Source organism: Arachis duranensis, chromosome 1 (assembly GCF_000817695.3).
Source record: "Arachis duranensis cultivar V14167 chromosome 1, aradu.V14167.gnm2.J7QH, whole genome shotgun sequence".
Taxonomy (NCBI): domain Eukaryota; kingdom Viridiplantae; phylum Streptophyta; class Magnoliopsida; order Fabales; family Fabaceae; genus Arachis; species Arachis duranensis.
In genome coordinates, this window is record NC_029772.3 from 44,596,002 (window position 1) to 44,602,090 (window position 6,089).

Consider the following 6,089-nt stretch of genomic DNA (forward strand, 5'->3'; position numbering starts at 1 on the left):
CAAGTTTCATGGACTTCCATCAGAAGATCCCTATCAGTTTTTAACTGAATTCTTACAGATCTGTGAGACTGTTAAGACCAATGGAGTAGATCCTGAAGTCTACAGGCTCATGTTTTTCCCTTTTATTGTAAGAGATAGAGCTAGAACATGGTTGGACTCACAACCTAAAGATAGCCTGGACTCTTGGGATAAGCTGGTCATGGCCTTCTTGGCTAAGTTATTTCCTCCTCAAAAGTTGAGCAAGCTTAGAGTGGATGTTCAGACCTTCAAACAAAAAGATGGTGAATCCCTCTATGAAGCTTGGGAAAGATACAAACAGATTACCAAAAGGTGTCCTTCTGACATGCTTTCAGAGTGGACCATTCTGGATATATTCTATTATGGTCTATCTGAGTTCTCCAAGATGTCACTGGACCATTCTGCAGGTGGATCCATTCACCTAAAGAAAATGCCTGCAGAAGCTCAAGAACTCATTGACATGGTTGCAAATAATCAGTTCATGTACACTTCTGAGAGGAATTCTGTGAGTAATGAGATGCCTCAGAGGAAGGGAGTTCTTAAAATTGATGCTCTAAATGCCATATTGGCTCAAAACAAAATATTGACTCAGCAAGTCAACATGATTTTTCAAAGTCTGAATTGATGGCAAAATGCATCCAACAGTACTAAAGAGGCATCTTCTGAAGAAGAAGCCTATTATCCTGAGAACCCTGCAATGGCAGAGGTAAATTACATGGGTGAACTCTTATGGAAACACCTATAATTCATCATGGAGAAATCATCCAAATTTCTCATGGAAGGATTAACAAAAGCCTCAACAAGGCTTCAATAATGATGGAAGAAATAGGCTCAGCAATAGCAAGCCTTTTCCGTCATCTTCTCAGCAACAGACAGAAAATTCTGAGCAGAGCACCTCTAGCTTAGCAAACATAGTCTCTGATCTGTCTAAGGCCACTTTAAGTTTCATGAGTGAAACAAGGTTCTCCATTAGAAATCTGGAGGCACAAGTGGGCCAGCTGAGTAAGAAAATCACTAAAACTCCTCCTAGTACTCTCCCAAGCAATACTGAAGAGAATCTAAAAAGAGAGTGCAAGGCCATTGACATAATCAACATGGCCGAACCTAGAGAGGAAGGAGAGGATGTGAATCCCAATGAGGAAGACCTCATGGGAAGTCTCCCAGACAAGAAGGAGTTCCCTATTGAGGACCTAAAGGAATCTGAAGGTCATATAGAGACCATAGAGATCCCATTAAACCTCCTTCTGCCATTCATGAGCTCTGAAGACTATTCTTCCTCTGAAGAGGATGAAGATGTAACTGGAGAGCAAGTTGCTCAATATCTCGGAGCTATCATGAAGTTGAATGCCAAGTTGTTTGGTAACGAGACTTGGGAAGGTGAACCTCCCTTGCTCATTAGTGAACTAGATACATGGGTTCAACAAACTTTACCTCAAAAGAGACAAGATCCTGGTAAATTCTCAATACCCTATACCATAGGCACCATGACCTTTGAGAAGGCTCTGTGTAACCTGGGGTCAGGGATAAATCTTATGCCACTCTCTATAATGGATAAGCTGGGGATCATTGAGGTACAACCTACCATATTCTCATTACAGATGGCAGACAAGTCAGTAAGACAAGCTTATGGATTGGTAGAGGACGTGTTAGTGAAGGTTGAAGGCCTTTACATCCCTGCTGATGTCATAATCTTAGACATTAGGAAGGAGGAGGATGAATGCATCATCCTTGGAAGACCTTTCCTAGCCACAGCAGGAGCTGTGATAGATGTTAACAGAGGAGAATTAGTCCTTCAATTCAATGGGGACTACCTTGTATTTAAAGCTCAAGGATACTCCTCTGCAGCCATGGAGAGGAAGCATGAAAAGCTTCTCTCAATACAGCGTCAAACAAAGCCCCCACAATCAAACTCTAAGTTTGGTGTTGGGAGGCCACAACCAAACTCTAAGTTTGGTGTTGAATCCCCCCATTCAAACTCTAAGTTTGGTGTTGGGAGTCTACAACATTGACCTGATCACCTGTGAGGCTCCATGAGAGCCCACTGTCAAGCTAGTGACATTAAAGGAGCACTTATTGGGAGGCAACCCAATTTTTATTTATCTAATTCTATTTTTATTTTTATTGTTCCTTTATGTTTTATTAGGTTCATGATCATGTGGATTCACAAAACAAATACTAAAATTAAAAATAGAATCAAAAACAGCAGAAAAAGTAGGACACCCTGGAGGAAGGGCTTACTGGCGTTTAAACATCAGTAAGGAGCATCTGGCTGGCGTTCAACACCAGAACAGAGCATGGATCTGGCATTGAATGCCAGAAACATACAGCAATCTGGCGTTTAAACGCCAAGATTGCACCCTGAGGAAAGCTAGCGTTCAACGCCAGAAACATGCTACAGACTGACGTTAAACGCCCAAATAAAGCATAGAACTGGCGTTTAATGCCAGAAACAAGCATCAATCTGGCGTTAAACGCCAGGATTGCATGCAGAGGGCATTTTACACGCCTCATTGGTGCAGGGATGTAAATCCTTGACACCTCAGGATCTGTAGACCCCACAGGATCATCTCAGAATCTGTGGACCCCACAGGATCCCTACCTACCTCAACTTACCTTCTCTCTTCTTCACACAATCCAATAACACTCTTCCCCAAACACCCTTCACCAATCAACTCAATCTCTCTTCCCAATTACCCTTTCACCACTCATATCCATCCACTCTTCCCCATAAACCCCACCTACCTTTAAAATTCAAAATCTCTTTCCCCCCCAAACACACCCTAAATGGCCGAACATACTCCCTCTCCCTTTACTATATAAACCCCTCTATCCTTCTTCATTTTTACACACCACAATCCTCTCTTCTTCACCTTGGCCGAATACACATCTCTCCATCTCCTCCATTTTCTTCTTCTTTTTCTTCTTCTTCTTTTCTTTTCTTTCTTCTCTTGCTCGAGGGCGAGCAATATTCTAAGTTTGGTGTGGCAAAAGCATAGCTTTTTTGTTTTTCCATAACCACTTATGGCACCTAAGGCTGGAGAAACCTCTAGAAAAGGGAAAGGGAAGACAAAAGCTTCCACCTTCGAGTCATGGGAGATGGAGAGATTCATCTCAAAGGTCCATCAAGACCACTTCTATGATGTTGTGGCCAAGAAGAAGGTGATCCCTGAGGTCCCTTTCAAGCTCAAGAAAAATGAGTATCCGGAGATCCGACATGAGATCCAAAGAAGAGGTTGGGAAGTTCTGACCAACCCCATTCAAAAAGTCAGAATCTTAATGGTTCAAGAGTTCTATGCCAATGCATGGATCACTAGGAACCATAATCAAAGTGTGAACCCGAATCCAAAGAATTACCTTACAATGGTTCGGGGGAAATACTTAGATTTCAGTCCGGAAAATGTGAGGTTGGCATTCAACATGCCTATGATGCAAGAAGATACACGCCCCTACACTAGAAGGGTCAACTTTGATCAAAGGTTGGACCAAGTCCTTTTGGACATATGTGTGGTAGGAGCTCAATGGAAAAGAGACTCAAAAGGCAAGCCGGTTCAATTAAGAAGACTGGACTTAAAGCCTGTGGCTAGAGGATGGTTGGAATTCATCCAACGCTCCATCATCCCCACTAGCAACCGATCCGAAGTTACTGTGGATCGGGCCATCATGATCCATAGCATCATGATTGGAGAGGAAGTAGAAGTTCATGAAGTCATCTTTCTTGAATTCTACAAAATAGCCGAAAAGTCCTTCACCATGGCAAGGCTAGCTTTTCCTCATTTTATTTGTCATCTATGCTACTCAACTGGAGTTATCATAGAAGGAGACATTCTAATTGAAGAGGATAAGCCCATCACTAAGAAGAGGATGGAGCAAACAAGAGAGCCCATTCATGGATCTCAAGAGACACATGAGGAAGCTCATCATCAAGAAATCCCTGAGATGCCTCAAGGGATGCATTTTCCTCCCAACAACTATTGGGAACAACTCAACACTTCTCTAGAAGACTTGAGTTATAACATGGACCAACTAAGGGTGGAACACCAAGAGCACTCCATCATTCTCCATGAGATTAGAGAAGATCAAAGAGCAATGAGGGAGGAGCAACAAAGACAAGGAAGAGACATAGAAGAGCTCAAGGACATCATTGGTTCTTCAAGGAGAAGGCGCCACCATCACTAAGGTGGACTCATTCTTTGTTCTTATTTCTCTATTTTTCAGTTTTTGAGCTTTATGTTTATCTATGTTTGTGTCTTTATTACATGATCATTAGTGTCTAGTAACTATGTCTTAAGGCTATGAATAATTCCATGAATCCTTCACCTCTCTTAAATGAAAAATGTTTCTAATTCAAAAGAATAAGAAGTACATGAGTTTCGAGTTTATCCTTGAAATTAGTTTAATTATAGTGATGTGGTGACAATACTTTTTGTTTTCTGAATGAATGCTTGAACAGTGCATATTTTTGATCTTGTTGTTTATGAATGTTAAAATTGTTGGTTCTTGAAAGAATGATGAACAAGAGAAATGTTATTGATGATATGAAAAATCATAAAATTGATTCTTGAAGCAAGAAAAAGCAGTGAAGAACAAAGCTTGCGAAAAAAAAAGTGGCGAAAAAATAGAAAGAAAAAGAAAAAGCAAGCAGAAAAAGCCAATAGCCCTTAAAACCAAAAGGCAAGAGTAAAAAAAGGATCCAAGGCTTTGAGCATCAATGGATAGGAGGGCCCAAGGAAATAAATCCAAGCCTAAGCGGCTAAATCAAGCTGTCCCTAACCATGTGCTTGTGGGTCCAAGTGAAAAGCTTGAGACTGAGTGGTTAAAGTCGTGATCCAAAGCAAAAAGAGTGTGCTTAAGAGCTCTGGACACCTCTAACAGGGGACTTTAGCAAAGCTGAGTCACAATCTAAAAAGGTTCACCCAGTCATGTGTCTGTGGCACTTATGTATCCGGTGGTAATATTGGAAAACAAAGTGCTTAGGGCCACGGCCAAGACTCATAAAAGTAGCTGTGTTCAAGAATCAACATACTTAACTAGGAGAATCAAATAACACTATCTGAAATTCTAAGTTCCTATGGATGCCAATCATTCTAAACTTCAAAGGAAAAAGTGAGATGCCAAAACTGTTCAGAAGCAAAAAGCTACAAGTCCCGCTCATCTGATTAGAACTAATCTTCATTGATTTTTTGAGATTTATAGTATATTCTCTTCTTTTTATCCTAATTGATTTTCAGTTACTTGGGGACAAGCAACAATTTAAGTTTGGTGTTGCGATGAGCGGATAATTTATACGCTTTTTGGCATTGTTTTTAGGTAGTTTCTAGTAGGATCTAGCTACTTTTAGGGATGTTTTCATTAGTTTTTATGCAAAATTCACATTTCTGGACTTTACTATGAGTTTGTATGTTTTTCTACGATTTCAGGTATTTTCTGGCTGAAATTGAGGGACCTGAGCAAAAGTCTGATAGAAGGCTGACAAAGGACTACTGATGTTGTTGGATTCTGACCTCCCTGCACTCGAAATGAATTTTCTAGAGCTACAGAACTCCAAATGGCGCGCTCTCAACGGTGTTGGAAAGTAGACATCCAGGGATTTCCAACAATATATAATAGTCCATACTTTATTCGAGATTAGATGACGCAAACTAGCGTTCAACGCCAGTTCCATGCTGCATTTTGGAGTCAAACGCTAGAAACACGTCACAAACCAGAGCTAAACACCAAAAACACGTTACAACTTAGCGTTTAACTCCAAGAGAAGCCTTTGCACGTGTAAAGCTCAAGTTCAGCCCAAGCACACACCAAAGTGGGCCCCGAAAGTGGATTTCTGCTCTAAGACTTATTTCTGTAAACCCTAGTAGATAGTTTAGTATAAATAGAACTCTTTACTATTGTACTAGGGGTCCTTTTCCCTATTTTTGAATTCATATGTTCTTTGTGGAGGCTGGCCATTCGGCCATGCTTGGACCATCACTTATGTATTTTCAACGGTGGAGTTTCTACACACCATAGATTAAGGGTGTGGAGCTCTGCTGTACCTCAAGTTTCAATGCAATTACTACTATTTTCTATTCAAT

At 40.8% G+C, this 6,089-nt stretch overlaps 1 non-coding gene across 1 annotated transcript; it reads right to left on the bottom strand.

Annotated features, from left to right (window-relative positions):
* Window positions 1-241: 241 nt before the first annotated feature.
* Window positions 242-349, bottom strand: LOC127743039 (small nucleolar RNA R71). Its single transcript, XR_008004360.1, has one exon. It is a non-coding gene; the product is annotated as a small nucleolar RNA R71 (small nucleolar RNA).
* Between the last annotated feature and the right edge of the window lie 5,740 nt (window positions 350-6,089).